Source organism: Larus michahellis, chromosome 2, assembly GCF_964199755.1.
Source record: "Larus michahellis chromosome 2, bLarMic1.1, whole genome shotgun sequence".
In the NCBI taxonomy this organism is placed as follows: Eukaryota; Metazoa; Chordata; class Aves; order Charadriiformes; family Laridae; genus Larus; species Larus michahellis.
The window spans coordinates 139,362,673-139,381,684 of NC_133897.1; the positions used below are offsets into that span (position 1 = coordinate 139,362,673).

Consider the following 19,012-nt stretch of genomic DNA (forward strand, 5'->3'; position numbering starts at 1 on the left):
TTTTTGGTTTTTATTTTTTTCTTCTTTTTTTTTTTTCTTCCTCTTTGATTATTGTTTAAATGGATTTGATCTTTTGCTGATGACAAGTTTTTTTTCCTAGCATGCGATGGTTACTAAACTGTGAGCAAAAGGTGCTGCTGGGGCCGGGAGTCACTGGGAATGAAAAATGATAATATTAATAATACAGACTTGCCAGTCCAGCAACAACTGATATACATTTAGTAGCTATATATCTATATATGCAACTGGTTTTGTTGTGGCACAGAAAAGCGATGTGAAATATGATGCTTATTTTTTAAAGATAAGAGAAAAGGCATGTTTCTAACTCTTTTTGCAGAGGATTTTCTCTGGTGTTGTTTTATTTTTATTTTTGGGTGCTTTTTAAGGGTTTTTTTCGTAAAAAGATGGGAATTGAAAATGCATTTTACAGCAGTGTTTACACAGAGTTTGTAATCTTGCAATGCTGGTGGAAGCCACAGAGCAAGATGTTAATTTTGTTATTTTTGTTATTGTTTCTTTTTTTTTGACACTCAGTGCAATCAGCAGGGTTTTTTTTTTCTCTTCTTTTTCAGTTTTTGATGCCTGTTTATAATGTGAAACTTTTCTTGCAGCGTGTTACAGTTATCATTTTTAAATACTTTTTTTCCTCCTTAAAGATAACAAAGCAAAACAGAAAGCCAAAGAGATGATCCTTACTTTTGCACATTTTGCACCTTGACTTTTTTATTCTTTTGCCAGCAGTATTTTATGATGGTTATTATTATCATGATGATGGTGATGATGATAGATATATACATATATACAAATAAATACATTTTCAAATGATGGCAGTGGAAGGTTTTCCTGGAGAATGAAGTGCGATTTGGTTTCCTTGTCAACGGAAGATGAAGTGAACAACTGAACATCTCCCCAGTGCAGGTACTTCATCTCCTTGTAGGCGTTTCCACGCTGTGTAAATTACATTGTGAGATTTTTTTTATTTTTTTTTTAAGAAATCTCTTTCCACCCTTAACTAAAGGTTTCTGTGCAATGCACAAGAGGACTGAACTAAGTATCTCTGCCTCGTGATTGCTTGGATGTGTGCAAAATGTTGCGCTGATGGAGCCTAGGTCGGTTAAGCTGAAGAGAGGTGTTTTATGTGCTGTGCTGTACAGAGGGGAGAGCAGCTCGGGAAAAAAGAATACAGACACCCCTGCCCACATACACACACACGCTACCACCCCCACCCCCACCCCCCTCCTGTTTTAAAATAAACCCTAAACCCCAAACGGAAACTGGATGAAACCTTGAGAGCCTTATTATGAGTACAAATACTTACAGGACTTTAGACAAAAACAAAAATCCTGGCCCTGTATTGTGGTGACTCGTCTGTTTGTGTGTGTCTGCTTAAAAATTATCCATTAGAAAATCGCTGTGAGAGAAACAGCAAAGGAGGCTCCCTCGGAGAGCTGGCTCACTGCCACAGGAGGCATATTTCGTAGCCCTAAGGGCAGCAAAACCCTTATATCCAACTTCTGCTCCTCATATTAAAAAGGCGTAAACAGGGCAGCAGGTTGCCTCTTATGCATTTAATTCGTTGGGATGGAGATTAATCAGAAGCAGATATTTGCTTGAAGGTGTTTCGTTTTGTTTTGGTGATTATTAATGCCACTGGCTGACAGGGAATGGGAAACTGTTACTTTCCGTGACGGTCACTGAGAGTTCAGGATTGGAGAAGAAACTGTTACTTTTCATTGAGAGCACTTAAATGCTTAACAGAGGCTGCCCCTGATGTAGAGGCAGGATATTGGTTCTCTAAAATCCAATTTGGAAAGATTTTTCCAGATGACAGGGTTTTGGGTTGGTGGGGTGGTTTGTTGTTTTGTTTTGTTTTTTTTTTGCTTTTTGTTTTGTTTTGTTGTTTGTTTTTGGTTTTTTTTTTCAACTATAGTTGAAATATAGCAATATTATGCTAAAGTTGAAGTGCTGAGTGCTTGGATCTGCAGTGTTCTCTATAGTTTACTTTATTGTGATGAGATTGCTTAATGTATTTTGTATAAACAGTTTTAGGGATCTGTAACTGACCATAAAGATACGCTCTGTATTCAGCTGTGGAAACTAAAGTAAGTTACAGGGGATATATTTCTTTCTGTGGTACAAGCAAAAATAATTCATAGGGCTATGAATGCATTCGGAAGTTTGAGGCTTCTAACACTTACATTTACATTCTTGTAACTTAACAGTTTCCTTTAAAGTAGAAAGTGTATATAAGGATGTCTTCGGCATTCTCTCATGCAATTAGCCATGTCAAAAAGTAAATAAATTCATTTGTCTTTGTAGAAACACGTCCATTATGTATTTATGGTGGCTTTTTGCAGCTTAAATATAATAAAAATATTTAACATATATTTATGCATGGCTTCTGCTCTGTCATGATGGAATACTTCTGGCAGTATATCAGGGTCAATAATCCATGTGTCTAAAAAAACACTGTCTAGATATTTGCATGATAGATTATGATGACTTCTCCAAAATAGTTATGATCTGTTGGGTCAATACTCCACATTTTAATTCGTGACTTAATTTGAAAGAAAGCCATTAAAATACAAGAGTGATTGAAACTTTATCCTCCACCCTCTTTTTATTTCCATCCAACCTTATTTTTAAATTAAAACAATGCTTTATATTATGTAGAACTGCCAGTAAGCAAAATATTTTTGATATTGCTAAAGCACTGAAATAAAGTAACTAGGCTAGCAGTTTCCAGAATGGTGTTCCTTTCGTCCTTCCTTTTAATATTGCAGGTGTATTATGTGAGTAATTTTGTACAGATAGTTGCTGACTGAAGATCTAATCCGGCTCACCTAGCCTTATCTTGAAGTCTGGGAAAGAAAGTTTTAGGAATGCACTATTTTCAGCACCCAGATTTCATCTACAAAGCACCTGTTGTCCGAGTAGCATGGCAATTAATATACGTACAATTCGTTTGCAACAATCTGAGGTTCTATGATTTCATATGTATCAAACAGCTTAAGGAGTTTAAAAGAGGAATAAAGCAGCTAATTTTGAAAGAGGGTACCTCTACCTCCTGCAGTATGTGGGCACAGTAGGATTTGGGTTGGTGGAATCGGTTCCAGCTTGGTGTTTCCATAGTTATGCTATGACTAGTGCTGTTGAAAGCATGTTTGGAAAGCCATAGTTAGTGTAAAAGAGAATTGTCCTTTTGGATCTTTGAGATGAATAAAAATTTTGTCTAAGAATTGCAGCATTGTTTCTACTAGTGATGATATAATTACATTTCTTATATTTAGTATGAGATGTACTTGTACTGCATTAACTCCTGAAAGCGATGAGTGTCCAGACTTAAATGGCATCTTTTGTTTTTCTTGACATCTTTTTTGATAATCAGGAGAGCTTAGGAATTTATAAATGTTTGTAAACTGAAAGCTTTGGAAGGCAATTTTTCTTTTCTTCCTCCATAACTAGCTATTATTAGCACTACTTAGTAGCAAATAAAAATGTGACAGGTGAACAAAAGTTATTAACAGTACAGTCCCCAGAGCACTGACTCATAAATACATGTTTTTAGCTGCTGTAGTGGCCTAAATTGGCAACAGAAGCGTATTTTCTCACATTTTTCTACATAGGAGATAGGAGTGGAGAGGCCTGTGGAGTCACCTCTGTTTTGCTGTGATGCTGGGCTGTTCTTCTTATTTTGTTCAGATTCAAGCAAACTCCAGTATGAATTTAGCTGGGCCATCACTCCCACTGCACCTCTTCGAAGGCTGGGCAGAGCCTCGCTCTTCGGGCTGTTAGAAACCTCCTTCCTGACCTGAATTTATTCTCAGACAGTTTACGTTCCTTTATTTTTGTGCCAGTGCTGTCCCTAAACAGCAAGGTTCCTTCTCCACATCTCTGCTCCACTCCGGACTATGTTTCTAGTGAACAGTCACAGCCTCTTTCCACTCACTTTTGCTGAGCTTACTGGGAGAAGTTCCCAATAGTGTGGCCGGCATTGGGAAAGGATGCTGAGGCTGGCTCCCACCAAAATCATGCCGCAGCAGAAGTAGGGCAGCTGCATTTGAATCCTCTTCTGTCCAAGCTGGTCTGTTCTGCTTTCAGCTGCAAACACGGCTGTCCAGTTTCTGGCTCTTGCATTAGCCCAGGAGAGAGCTCCATGTTTCCACCTGGAGCTGTGCTGTGGACATGCCTTCTTCTGGTGGAACAGCCTTCGCCCCGTGCAGACCTTCCCTTCGCTCTGCCTAACCAATCTGGATTTCTCTGCCTAGAACGTAACAGCAAAGGAACTCTTAGAAATTTCTCCTGCAACGATGATTTGTTAGACTCGCAAGAATCTTCTACTTATTGTTTTAGTATTTTGTATTCATACCAGCCAGGGGAACCTGAATGGGCTTGAGCAATGTTGTATCAGGGACTGTCTATCAGGAATAAACGTGAAAGCTGGCTACGATGCTTTTTAAAATATCTTTTCCTTATTAGTTTCTTCCCAGGTTGCTTATTTCCCAGCTCTCTAGTCTTCTAAAGCATTATTCTAAAAGCAGTTTATTTCTCTTTTACAGTGTAGTTTTTCCTGTTTTCTTCATTCCTTTCATTGTGGGTTTCGAAAGATAAAAAGATAAAAAAGCTTAATAGTGTTTAAAGTGTAGGATTGTAAAGACTGATAGGTCTGCCCTCAGTTGACTGTTTTTAACTTCCCTTGGTCTTCTTAGAGGATGCGGTGCTCTGTCAAATTCTGGAGCTGAATCCTTTATGTTTTAAATACTTACAGAATTTCTTAACAGAAGGCTAAAGTTGACTATTTCCCAATGAAAAATTATGTAAGCTGTGACACAGTCTACGTAGTCATCCAGTTTGTAGCTTCCTTAAACTCAGATCCAGACTGACAGAAGGAAACAAAATGCTGCTTTTAAATGTTATGAAGATTACAATGTAACATTTTCACCTTTGTTAAGGTACCAATATTGTTTTATGATCTTTGAACAATTACCAGAATAAAATGGCTTGAAGATTATTGTTTTTCATCTACAGACATTAGAATAATTTGTACCATTTTTTTTTCTCATCTTTACATGTTCCTATTTCAAAATGACACTCTAATCTCTATAATGTACATAATCCTTCAAAAGCATTTACACTACACTTTTGGAAATATTTTCTGAGAAAGTTTATTTTTGCACAGTGAAGTGTGATTTTCCATCTCAATGAATCATCTGCCAACAATTAAAACAAATAATCAAGTAGACCTGCAAATTATTAAGTAAATCTCAGGTTGCTTAGCATCAATACAATTAGTTTGTTTTTATGATTGTAGTATTCTGGGATAAAAAGATAGACAGGTGGACTAATAGAGAGAATCATATAGATAGATATTTTTAGACCTATTTTTAGTGTGATAGAGAATTAGCAGAAATCTTAATATCTCCTTTAGGGCTTAGCCAACACTTTTGTTGAAGAATGAACAGTTTAACGTTCTCTGTGTAGTAAATTTTTGCACACCAATATTATCTACTGCCACTTGACAAAAGCTACAGGGTCAAATTGCATGTGTGGTACTCCCCCTGTGTCTCCCCAGTATCCAACCTGGGCTCCCTGCATGCTGGCTGGTGTGCCAGGGTGTCAGAGCTCAACCCTTTTGCAGTTGTGTCTCAGTTTCAGGAACAGAGATTTTTTGCTCTCGTGTAGTTCCTTTGTGGTTATGGTAGTAAACATCATAATTTCTACTCTGACTTGGCTGGTAGAGCCCAGGGGTGGATTTCATATGAGTGATGACCAACAGTGGGTATGAACATGGTGGAATAGGAATGACACTCCCCAGGCTCTTTATTTTTCCTTTGCACACTTGCGAGTCTTTCTCCCAAAATACCCAAAGCTCTGATTAAACTTGGTTTACATCAGCCGCCCTTCCCAGGTGGCCTTCTCCTGATGTCAGTGATTATTGCCTCTACTGGCGTGCAGTCTCTGAGCAATCAAGTCAATGCAGATCTCTGAAAACAGCTGAGACTTTCCATGGACAATTCTGTGGTCCTCTGAGAACTGCTCTCAGTCCCTTGGACAGCCATAGCTTACAAAAGGCAGTACAGGCCATTATTATTATCATTATTATTTAAAGAACAAAAAACCATAAAGGATCCAATGATAATTATTGGCCCTTGGTAATTATTAAATGACTTGGTGAAGGTCAGGTCCCAGCCTTCCAACTGTATTCCGTACCAACAGCCTTTATTTCAGCCTGCTCAGTCACATCGGTTGCTTTCGTCAAGATCCTCCCTCGAGTCAGGCATGTGCTTTGTGTTGTGCAGGGTCAACAAAAAGGGGCTATCCGCCACAAATCAAATATTAATGGGATTCTTCACCTGACTGAAGCAAGGCTAAATTTGTTCTGTAGAAAACCATCATGCTGGCACGGTACATTCAACAAAATGTGTCTCAGTTTCTGGTGAGAGTTTTGCATAGAAGCTGGACAGAATCTACATCAAATAGACACATCTTGTTAAATAGTGGATTTGGAAGAGGCATTGCACATATATACCTTGCATGGAGTATTTTGAGTCTGACTTAAGAGTTGGAGTTTCAGTCTCAAAGAATTACATTTGCATAGCATTGACAATGCTAGTCATATCTGTTTGATTGTGTTGTAGTGGAGTTTGATGCTCAAAAGTACTAAAGTGTTTGCTCTATCCTAGGCATCTTTTTTATTAGAACAATATGAGTGAATAAAATGCAAAAAAAAATAGAATGCATGAATGTAACAAAGATGGTTGTATGCATTTTTGCACACTGGGCCTGTTCTCAAGGGTTACTGAATGCTAACAGCCCTTCTTGTGGGTAGAGGGAGTTATAGTAACTCACTGACATTTACAATGAAATACCGTGTTATCAGTAATTGCATCGTCATGCTTCTGAGCTTGATCTGTAATGCAGAGTTACTTTTTACAACAAAAAAAGAGGGAAATTCTACCTAGTTACGATATTTTATCAAAAGATCCTTCACCCAATAAATATTAGGATGTAAGTTATATAACATTTAAAAATGTTCTGTGCAAACTGTCATGCAGCGTCTATGAAACAGACACCCTGAAGATATAATTGAAACAAAACTTCCTGTTTGGGTACCTACAAAAAGGATTAATTAGACTGTGTTCTAAGTAACAAAAATATCAGTGTTGTTATCTCATTTCTCAAATTGTATTTGCCACTGATTTTGCAGGATAAAACCCAACACTTGAAACGTTGTTGCACAGTAGGTCAGTTTTCTAATGTACTCTGTACTGTGTGAATTTACATCATCTTTTTGTGTCTCCTCAAACTGCAGAAGAAGAAGGATGTAATTATGTTTTCTTCCTACGTACGCAACTTCCAGTTAAATGGGAGTTCTGTAAATGTGACAACTGCAAGACTGGCTCTGGAGAGGTTAGCATCTTCTAGTTGTGCACCTGTCAGTTGTAGACAATTAATGTATATTATGCACAATGAAAAGGGAAACTACATTTAAATTTTGATGTTATGTCACTTTTGCTTTAAGGGAATAGTTCATCAGAACGTTGATGCTCTTTTTATTGTTTATTATTTAATGAGAAAAGCACATTCAACAGGATGTGCCTTGTTCTGGAAGGTGACGTATAAACAGAAAGGTGCAGAATTAAACTCTGGTCCTGTTAAAATCCGTGATACATATGCTGGTCAGAATTTCCTGTCAAAACATTTTTTTTCGGTAGATTTTTGATAAAGTGATTCACACAAAAGGCTCGATTCATCTCACTTAACCTTGCTGTTTAAAAAATAGGTTTTCAGAACTAAGCTAGTCATCATTTTAGCCATCTAAAAGTTAGTCATTGAAGTCTAACACAGTCGCTCAAGGCTTTGTAGTCAGTGGAGATATATAGACACCTCCAGAGAATTACAGATTACATCCCAAGAGAGGCACCTATGGATAGCTGAGATTAACAACCTTCCTAAAATGCCTCTCTCTTTTCACTGATGAGAGAGGGAACCTAGATGAGGCATTTAAACTAGATTTCTAACTTTTTGATAGATGAAGTTATAGGAGATGAATGTCATACTTTTTTTTCCCCATGCATCTATTGAAATAGTAATTTTTTAATGAAATATTTGGTTGAAAACTTATTTGTTGGCCACTAGAATCTTCATGGCTTTAAGTTTTTATTTGAATTTCTTTTCAACTTCTGCAGTAATTTTTTTTTACAGAAATGCAAATGTCTTTTTAAACACTTTGAATCCATTCTGGACTATGAAAAATTCCCAAAGGCTTCTGTTGGGGCTAAGATTTCATACCTTTTTTCCATTGCTTCACCCAGTTTTCTGGCTGTTTGTAATGTAACCCTACAATCTGAATTCTCCTCACAGTGTCCTATTCTGAAATCCATGGACTTGAGCTATTGGGTACAATCATGGACCTCACCTGAGAAACTGTTGAAAATAATTGAAAGTTAAGGATTACGTGGGTGGCAATGGAATCATCTACTTGCACTTTACATATGTAAATGAATGTAGATATAGAGTCACAGTGTTAAAAAATCATTAGTAGATAAACAAACAGCAGAAGACCTGAATTTGAGAGTTCTAGATGACTCTGAAGGAGGCTTTTTGAAAGATAAAAAAGCAAAAATAACAGTTTGTGGACTGAGGGGATCCAGGCAAAGTAAGTTAAATATTTAGCTATAGATGGCATGCTGCTAATGTCCTCATATACATACTTTTTATGGTAAAACCTGTGTTTTTGAATATCCAGATAGATTGTACTTTACCCTGTTTCAAGTAATTTTCTACAGAAGTTTGGAATTGGACTGAGTGTTAACCTTTGTGTAAATCATCTCTTAGACAAAGTTTATTTCAGTGGCTTGGATTAAACCTGTCCCGAGTCGTTGCGAGTAGCAGGATGCAAAAGCACTGGCCAGTTTGTGCCACTGCCCAGTATGCTGTGATATTATCCTCAAAACCTGAGTCCAAATTAGAAATGAACTGTTTGGTATAAAGGGAGTAAGCACAGAACTCAGCATAGTAAGAGTTAATTGCCCAAGTACTGTAGTGTTACTACCACGTTAAAGTAAGATGCAGCTGTGAGCTCTAACAGCCACTTTATAATGGTTTGAACATATTTGGAAATCTTACGGACTTGTCAGAACTGAGAAGAGGAGTTAAGAAGTTGGAGTTCTCAGCCCTTTGAAACAACTGTTTCAATAAGTGCAGTAATATGCTCTGGGGACTCTAAGTGGTTAGCTGCAGCTACTGTTTCATGTTATACACTTCACCACCTCTTGGTCTTCATCTTTGTTCCTCGCAATGCATCTGTATTTCTACCTTAGGCTTTTGTACTGTCCCTCAAAAATGCGTTATGTGAGCAGTATTCACAAACAACAGATTTACAAGGATAAAACCCTTTGCTGACTTCAAGAAGTTTTTGCCTCTTTTCTCTGTTTCATTTATGCACCATAACGCTTCCTTTTTCAGTCACGCGTCTTGGCTCAGAGTTAGGAGCACACTGTTGTCACGGGAATATAAAGGTCGCATGACCAGAGATTGTCAGGACATAGACGGGCACAACTGAATTTCTCAATGAGGGTAGGGCACATAAGCCAAACTGTGCTATTTGGATCTAACTGGGTCTAACTCTGCCAGCTGCTCTGGGTGAATCCAGGAACCCTGAATGAGGAATACTTTGTTCAGGGACATGCTTGTGAAAGGAGAGATTACAAGAAAAATAATTACAGTTTAGTTTAAGGGAATAAGCTATTTCAGTAATGCCATGATTTTTTTTTTTTTCTTTTTATTTGATGCACAAATTAACATCCTAGATAGTGTGACATTTCATCTCAGAAATTTTAAAATGGGTTCAGAAATTCTTGATACTTGGTCACAAATATTAATGAATGCTGTAAATATTCATCATAATCAGAATAAGACCAGCTGCTTTTCACTTTCAGATCTTTTAAGATCAAAATCAGCCCTGTCATAGAGACCCGTATCACACTGGTCTGCAGTGACAAACAGAGGAAAACATATTTTAAAATATCGGGTGCGTTCATTTGAATTTCTGGATCCTTTTTATCTTTTATTTGTAATGTTTTTTTTTATTTCAGACTTGCTGGACCGTCCCTCCTGCTCTGGACCTCTCCCCTGGTGTCGGCACAGCTCAGAAGGATGAAAGAAAAGGAAGCAATAGGAGAGGGATGGAAGAGGGGAGAGGAGTAGAAAGAGAGGGAGGAGCGGCAGCAGTAGAAATGGATAAAAAAAATCCCCATCAGTTGAGTTAAGGCTCCAGACAATGGGGATGTTTTCAGTCCCTGCTTCTCCTCATCTTCCCCTCAGGCTCAGGCCCCTCTCCCTCTCCAGCACCGTAGCTTTCATCAGGTCTACAGATACTTCACTACTCATTTCCGTTTTTTATTAAAGAACAAAACCAGAACCATTAAAGTCTTGCAAACAAGATATAGCCTTCTCCTCACAAATTGGTTGTTGAAGTAGTAAAGTAGACTTACATCTTTAACTATCAAAGTATGGAATGGTTTCATACTTCATGAGTGAGACAAAGGAAAAAAAGGGTAGATTTCTCATTCCTTTTATACCCAAGGTGAGCCCTTTAAATCAGCGTGCCCATAGCTCAGTGTTTCAGTTTTATTCTTCTAGATCCAAAAGCAGACTTTCTACTGGCCTTTATTTACTTATTTATTTTTTACCTTCCCTTCTTGAAAAGCTTTACTTTCAGAGGTTCTTCTTACTCCCCATCATCTTAGTAGGAGTATAGATTAAAAACTATTCCTAATTCTTTTAGTCTTGAATTTTACAGTGTATTATTTAGCTTTGTAGGCCAAATACTCCAACCAGAGTAAAAAATACAATCTGATTTTTTGCTGTGCAGTGTGACTGTCAGACAGACAAGAAATAGGGACCCCACTACTCAGTGCTGGTCCAGCACTTGGCTCGGTTCCGGCGTCTGGCCTTTCTTCCCAGCTGGATGGTCAGCTACTGTGAAGGTGGAGGAGAGCTCAGATCAAAAGAACTCTTTGGCCAAACCTCTTTTCATTCCTTATGCGTGCCTGCCTCCTCACAGCCATTCCCACCAGGAACCCTTCTACCTGACAAGGTTGATTTAGGAGTATTAATACAATACGTGGATTCGGTAATTGGTCTTTCTAAGAAGGTGTTTCCTAAATCTGGAGCTGAAATTGGTCTTATGGCTCTCCTATACCAATCTGCCTGATACAAAAAAGCCAAAAAGTAGCCACTAAGCCAGTAAAAAACAAAGCCCAGTTGCAAATTTGCAGACTTAATTCTTTAAATGACAAATAATAAGAATTCCCAATTGCTTATTACATACTATAATCAGTTATTGTAACTGAGTGAAGAAAGGTGTTAGATGTCACAGAATTGCAGAATTACAGGGGTTGGAAGGGACCTCTGGAGATCATCTAGTCCAACCCCACTGCCAGAGCAGGCTCACCTACAGCAGGTTGCACAGGAACGCATCCAGGCGGGTTTTGAATGTCTCCAGAGATGGAGACTCCACCACCTCTCTGGGCAGCCTGTTCCAGTGCTCTGCCACCCTCAAAGTAAAGAAGTTCCTCCTCATGTTTAGGTGGAACTTCCTATGCTTAAGTTTGTGCCCATTACCTCTTGTCCTGTTGCCGGGCACCACTGAAAAGAGCCTGGCCCCATCCTCCTGACACCCACCCGTTAAGTATTTATAAACGTTGATAAGATCCCCCCTCAGTCAGACTGAAGAGACACAAATCCCTCAGTCTTTCTTCATAAGAGAGGTGTTCCATCCCTGAATCATCTTGGTAGCCCTTTGCTGTACCCTCTCCAGCAGTTCCCTGGCCTTCTTGCACTGGGGAGCCCAGAACTGGACACAGTACTCCAGATGCGGCCTCACCAAGGCAGAGTAGAGGGGGAGGATGACCTCCCTCGACCTGCTGGCCACACAACAGGTTCCAGATGAAACAGGTAGTTATTGCAGGTGCTGGTGGAACAGGTCCAGAGCAGAATGATGAGGTCCAAAAAGGCTGAAATAAATTTAATATCCTAAGAAGACTTTTAAAGAAAAGTACTGTAGACAAAATTGTTCGGTATTATGCATATCTAGGTATAATAGATAAATGCAAACATGTTATTAAATAAAAGTACAGTACATAAAACTGCAAGAAAACAATTACTTCTTTCAAGGTTTTTATGTTTAAGGATATGTTAAATTTTAGTAGCATTTAGGAGAACTTAATTTTATATTTTCTTAAGAGATGCACTGTAAACTGATGCAACTGGTTGTTGCCTCGTTACCTGACTAGAAACTTTAAATTTCCATTGGTATTGAAGTCTGCCTGATGTATTGTTCTTACATTTTTTTAGATTTGAATTATTTGTGCCCAATTTACGTGGGGCACACACTTCAATTGTAGGTTTCTGATTTCAGCAGGGTACTCAGAGCCCCTGGACTTGGTATTTTGGGTCTCTGGGCAGTCTCTACAAAAATCAGGCACCTTGAAGAAGCCCTTTGGGACAACTCAGTGGGGTACCCAGATTCCCCGGAGAACCATACTGAGAGCTGCGGCTGCTCCACAGGATTAACAGGAACTACTGGATGCACCAGGACATGACTGGCAGAGAGCATGTCCATCCCCCTGCTTGAACCAGAGAACTGCTTTCAGCACATCCCTCCCCTGGGAATGTTAAAGGGGGAGAGTTCACAGGAGACTTCCCTGGGCTTCAAGAATTTATGGTCTGAGGTGGAGCTTATTTTTTCTAAGGCACTGGTGCAAGCAATCTGCATAGCTCTTTGAGACTTAGACTATGTTTTCCAGCCTGAAGTGTCATTTAAGATCAGTGAAGGGAAGCCTACCTTAACTTTAGGTAGCTTTAGCTGACGATACAACAGAAGTTATGCAATTTGAAACTCACCCTCAGCTGCTGTTGAAATGCGATGCAATGCATCCCATGCTTCAGAATTTAGAGTCATTTTGCAATGGGGAGAAATCTGACTTTCTTACTCCTGTAAGTAGATATTTTGAAGCCACTGGTGCTGGTGAGGTCAGTAAGACTGCCCACACAAGTAAGATGAAGATGGAACTGTAGAAACGGATCTGAAGGAAATGTTTTTCAAATCAGGGGTGGAGTGATGATGACTTCCTTGGGCTGACTCAAATCCTTTGCCTTTTCTCAGTTCTACTGTGCCATCATCTCTGCTACAAATATGTATTTTAACTTTGTAGTTTGCTTTGCAACATTTATCTTCTTCAGAGTGCGACAAGATAATTTCATATAGCAATTGCCATTTCACTTCAAAATGTAACTACAGTATAATCCATAATCATCAATTTCTTTTATGACCAGCTGCTTGCTATTATGTTTTACAGCCTTGCAGTGCATCAGTAAAGTATCTTTTTAGAAGTGGAGTAATAGAGTTGGCACCTTTAAAGCAAGGAACTTCCTAATGAAAACTTTGAAAGCTTTGATCCTATTCTGAAAGGGTAGTACTCTTTACATATGTTTATAATCTGCTTCTTTCAAATTAAATGCTTTGTGAGCTCTGGCATGTGATATAAAATATATCTCATGGTATCAGATGCTACATGTAACGCGTAAATTTGGAAACAAATTGCATTAGTCTTCTGGTATTAGTCTTCATCCATGAAATTCAAAGCAAGATTTCCAAATTATGATACTCACCTGTTAACTGCTGCTCACACAGAATAACAAGCATGAGTATTTTTGAAAGTCAGGAGAATTTTGGCCATCTCTACTGCATACAGGGTTAAAAGCCCAACCTCAGCATCTTTATGGAAGACTTACTGTGTGCAGAATGTAGATTACTCAATATGGTGGCAATCTCTATTTGGCCTAGAAAACAGAATTGTGGTGGAAACAAGGCTGAATGAAGGCTGCCATCATCATCCATAAGATACTTCATATATGAAAGATATTTTAAGGAAATATTGTCAAAAGACACTCATACCAGGTACACCTTGAACATAACACGTGTAGCTTTCTATGTGTAGCTTGTAGCAAGACAGAGCCCACATAGAAACTGGGAGTCAGGTATCGCTCTCACTTCCAGTTTTGCAACGCTTTTGACATGAGTCCATTTGGATTACACCATGGCAAAAAGACGAGAAATTGTGCATGATGTTTTCTCATAAAAGGCTATCTTTCCCAGTCACATGTACTTCGAACAATACAGAGTGTACTGTGATATGTAGAAGGTGTACCTGTGTAACTATATCCAAGGATACTCCTTGTTTTGTAATTAAGTTTGCTATTGATTTCATTGGGAGCAAGATCAGGCTTCTGTTTTCAATACAATAGGATGTGTTTCTGATATAAAAGTGGAACAGTGTATTAACTCAATAGAAAAGACAATCTGATACTTGGTGAATTGGCGATTCTGAAGATGGCATAATAAAAATCTGATTTAATATAAAAAAAAAGGCAATGTTGTTTTTCCTAGTAAATGGGTTGGTATATATTTTTTCTGGTATACTAAAAGTGCGAAAAAGGGCTGATGTAGTGGGTCAAACACAAGGTCCAGCTATCTCGTTATTCTGTTTCTGTTGGTACTAAAGAATAAGAAAAAAAATGGTATTCTCACAAGAAGCTGCTTTCTAGAAGAACAAGTAGAACACCAGAATAATGATGCAAGAATAAATTATACTGGCCTATAGTTTATTTATAGTTTATTTTATAGTTTATCCATATTAATAATTTGATACATCAATTGATACCTTGTACAATTAGATACACATCGGGACAGATCACACTATCTTACCAAAGTAAATATAATATCTATTAGTAATCAAAACAATTAACAACAACTTCATATTCTGTAGAAAAACAAAACCTTAAAATATACCATAGAAAGTATGGTTAAAGCAGAAACTTATTTTTAAAAATTAATAAATAAATAAATATTCATTTGCAATATATTTGCAAAATTAAGATGTAGTAATACATTAAATAGATTAGTATTGTGGTTCAGATGAAACTCCTGAAGTAGTTTCAAAAGATAGGAGTTTGTAATTTCCCAAATTCTGGCACTTTCCAACTTTGTATTCCTTGACTTTGCTGACCTACTTACCTTTTTTCAATATAGTGTTTTTTGAACGTATACAATCTATATTTACTACATTGAGGGAGATTACATGTCTAGACACATATATTTGAAGTTTCATTATGAAATATGTAACAACGATAGCTTAAAAAGACAGTTATTTATGAAAATTGTTTTGGAGCATTGCCTTGTAGCTTCTTATTGAAGCTATAAATTTGAAAGTTTCTTATATTTTCTATTTGCATCAGTGTATAAGGAAACAAAACAGCAAGTTGTAAAGTAGAAGCATGCTTTAACAAACAGAGCAGACCACTCAAGCCGGGACGTATCTGTATCCCAGTAGAAACTCTGGGAAGACATCCTCTGGATTTTGTGAACTTCAGTTTCCCATATGTGTTTGCCTATTTACGTTTAGAACAGTAAAATTTCTTTAAGGACTTACTGTATTAGTCAAATTTCAGCTAAGGATTTTAAAGCCTTTCAGCTTTATGAATGCTTATCATTTAAGTAATGATAACATAAGAAAACTATTATTGATTTGTGTTGCCAAAGTGCACAGGAACCCAACCATGAAACAAGATTAGCAGGTTGTTAAAAAAATTGAGGGCAAGCTCCAACCTCGAAACCATATGAATTATATGCAGCTTGCAACCCACCATGAGTCCTCAGGATTCAGCAGCAGAGTGTATATTCAATAATAACAATTATTTTTTTCAAAATAATGTACAGAGTGTAAATATTTAAGTTCTTGTCATTGTGAAATCATCTAATGTATTTGCATGCATTACCTCGGTGAATGCATTCAGTCGCAACTTCTCGCCAGCAGTATATTGAAAAGATAACCAGTGAAAATATCCTTATCCATTTAAAAATATACTTTGTTACTGCTAGCAGTTTTTATCTCATGCTATATATTTAGTATATAAGCCTTCTGTTATGCTTGAGATATGGTATCGTTGTCCTTGTATCCTTTTTATAAGTCCTGAAATAGTTCTTTCACTTGGAGATTATTTTTTTTTATGTTACTATCTTTCTCAACACCTTTTAACACAGTTCAACCTAAAAAAAAAAAAAAAAAAAAAAGAGGGTCTTTATTAATCGAATAATAACGGTATGTTTCAAAGCAGATGGAGCAGAAAGAGACATCAAAGCCAAGTTAACAAATAGTGAAATTATCCCAGTGAAATCTTCAGAAAAATCCTAGAGCCATTTTGTAGGCGAAATTTTGAAAAGACATGCAGCTAATTTCGATTTAAATGAGATGTTTTTCATGGAAGTAGTTGTGACCCAACAGTTAAAGGGAATCTATGAGAAGCTGCTGAAGCTGTTCCTTCATTTACCATATAGGAGATATATATAAAAGTTGTCTTATATCTTACACGATCTTGTCTTGTATGATATATGGTGTAAGATAAGATGTAGATTTCTACTTATTTACAACAGAGAGACAATTTGGGTTTTTTTTCCAGCACTGTGTATTAGACCACAACTGAATCATTAAAAAATAAGATAGTTGTTTTCAAAAGCAAAACTAAAAGAAATAACTTTCTTTCAGTGAAACCAAATGTTAGCCGATAGGAATTCATGGAAAGATCATAGAATAGAATCACAGATATTGCATGAGCTGATAGTCTGGCTTAAACACATGGTTTCATTTGCATGTTTAGTGTCCCTCTAGCTAATGCAAAGCGTGCAGGAGCGGTGGCGGGGTGGGGAGTGCTGTGGCTTTAGGCTTTGGTTAGGATTCCGCTTGGTCATAAAGGAATTGACTCCTGAGGTAAGAACTTCTCTCCTGCCAACCAGCAAACATGCACATCTTTTAAGGTTTCATATTGTAAATTTATACTTTACATGATCACATAATTAAATATGATTAAATCCTGCAACTCACCAGTTTGTCTATATTACATAACTATGAATTATATAGTTATTTTGTGGACAAAAAATTACTGTGCAGTTGAAATGCAAGTGTTGCATCTTAGGGGAAAATTCCCTTCATAATACCTTATTCTGCAATGCTATACTGAAAATTGCTTTAGTTCCAAATAAGATAAAGTGTGATTTCTTGTAAATCAGTATTGATGTTTTCTGTAGTCAGATTGTCATCCAATTACTAAAGTCAGACTTAACTAGCTGGTGAGATTATTTTGGGATTCTAGATTCAACTGTCTGCTATAGAATGACATCTACAATTGCCCCTTTTTGTCATTCAGAATTGTATGTCAGGCATAACCAAAACTTCATAAAATTGAGGGTACACTTTAAAATGAAATCTTGTTGCAAAATAAATTGAGCCAGAATTCTGTATTTTTTTTTTCTCTGTAAAGATTTGGAAGAATTTTGCCATCATCTGACTTTATATTAATGTAAAACATTTTGTTTTGTCAAATTCCAACACAAGGAATTTTCCCATCTCACTTCAAAAACTGTTTATAAATTAGAGTATTTTGGATTTTGATGATATTACATGTATAGTGTATAGAAAAGGGTTATAATCTAAATCAGTGATTTTCAAAAACATGTTACCAAACAAAATCTATTTGAATATTTGGGGGTTACATAGGTCCTTTCTGGTTTTAGATAGTATTCTTAATGGAATTATTATTTTTATGAAGTCAGGTTTATTTAGAAAAATGAACAAAAAGAAGTTTCCTTATACACAGCAGAAGGCAGGCAATGGGAGAGAACTTTGTCACTCAAGTCTCTAGGCTTCTTTTAGGCAACATTTTTCCCAAAAATCTTTTTCTCAGCCTTTTTTCTGAGGACACATCTACAGTGTAGACACATGTGCAGTCCTTCTCACCCCAGCTTCGATGTTTCTGAGACGTTGTAGTGTTTATGTGACTTTCAGAAGACTCTGGGTATGGTTTATTAGGTCAAATTCAGTGCTATGTTAGTGTGGCTTCAAACCCACAGCTCAAACGTCTCTTTTCAGTTCAATCCTCTGTAAAAATCCCCCATCTAAACAAGTGCTCCCTAAACCACTTGTAGAGGATCAGTGTTTTGGGCTGTGGGCACAGTTTTTCCAGTAGGAAGACAGGGCATAAAGAAAGAGAATTTCCTTGTCCATTGAACAGGAATGAAGGGCATTTGCTGGAAAACAGGAGACTAGTCCAGCAACAACCTGTTTCTTTTACTAAACATGTATTAATTAATTCATCTGGTGACAGCTTCCCTATTAGTCTCTTTCCTATGATCATTAGGGCTGAAGATGACATTGATTGCACTTTGAAAATAAACACTTGTATTAGTTACTTTTCTTCCATATTTGTTTAAAAGTACAGAGATAAAAAATCATTGGAATGCAGATATGGGATATTATATTTTCCTTATAGAAAGCTGACAGTATGAAAATAATTTTCCTGTTGATGTAAATTGTCCATTTATTATGGCTAACTTCTACATACATGCACTAAAGTTAACTTTCTTTGAGCTGAACAAAATAATCTAGTTAATTTCAGTGATGAGCTTCAGTATTTGACCAACAATGAGAGTATAGTAACATTTTATGGGACTTCCCTCCTGCAGATATTTAGGAGACTGGTGTAAGAAAGAAAAAAACCATGTAGAAACTGCAAAGGTACTGGACAGTGGGAGGAGCATGGTATCTGACTGGAGGATGTGTATGCACAACAGAAATAATTAGTGCCTGGACCTTTGCTACGATGCCCCTCTCTCTACTCTCCTCCTTTCCTCTCTTTAGGATTTCAGTTTCACGTGGAAGCCTCCGTCTGTCAACTGGATGTGTTCCTCTACAGAGCTACCAACATATGTGAAATCTTTTCACTAATCCTGCAAAATCAAATGCAAATAATCTCATAAGCAAATCATAAAAGGCGAGAAGGCTACCAAAGCTAAAGTTTATTTGAAGTTAAGCTAAAATTTTAAAAATACCGTGGCCGGGACATTTTTACACATAGTGAGCAATATTCACAGCTGGTATGAATTGATAAGATG

At 37.3% G+C, this 19,012-nt stretch overlaps 1 protein-coding gene across 7 annotated transcripts in view; it reads left to right on the forward strand.

Moving 5' to 3' along the window:
- RALYL (RALY RNA binding protein like) overlaps positions 1–19,012 on the forward strand; it is a 407,281-nt gene that overhangs the window by 324 nt on the left and 387,945 nt on the right. For 3 of the 7 annotated variants that reach the window (XM_074577355.1, XM_074577354.1, XM_074577357.1), the window contains exon 2: positions 832–918. The exons of the other annotated variants lie outside the window; for them this stretch is intronic. The gene's annotated coding sequence lies outside the window, so the exon portion shown is untranslated. The remainder of the gene's footprint in view (positions 1–831; positions 919–19,012) is intronic. 7 annotated transcript variants of the gene reach the window in all.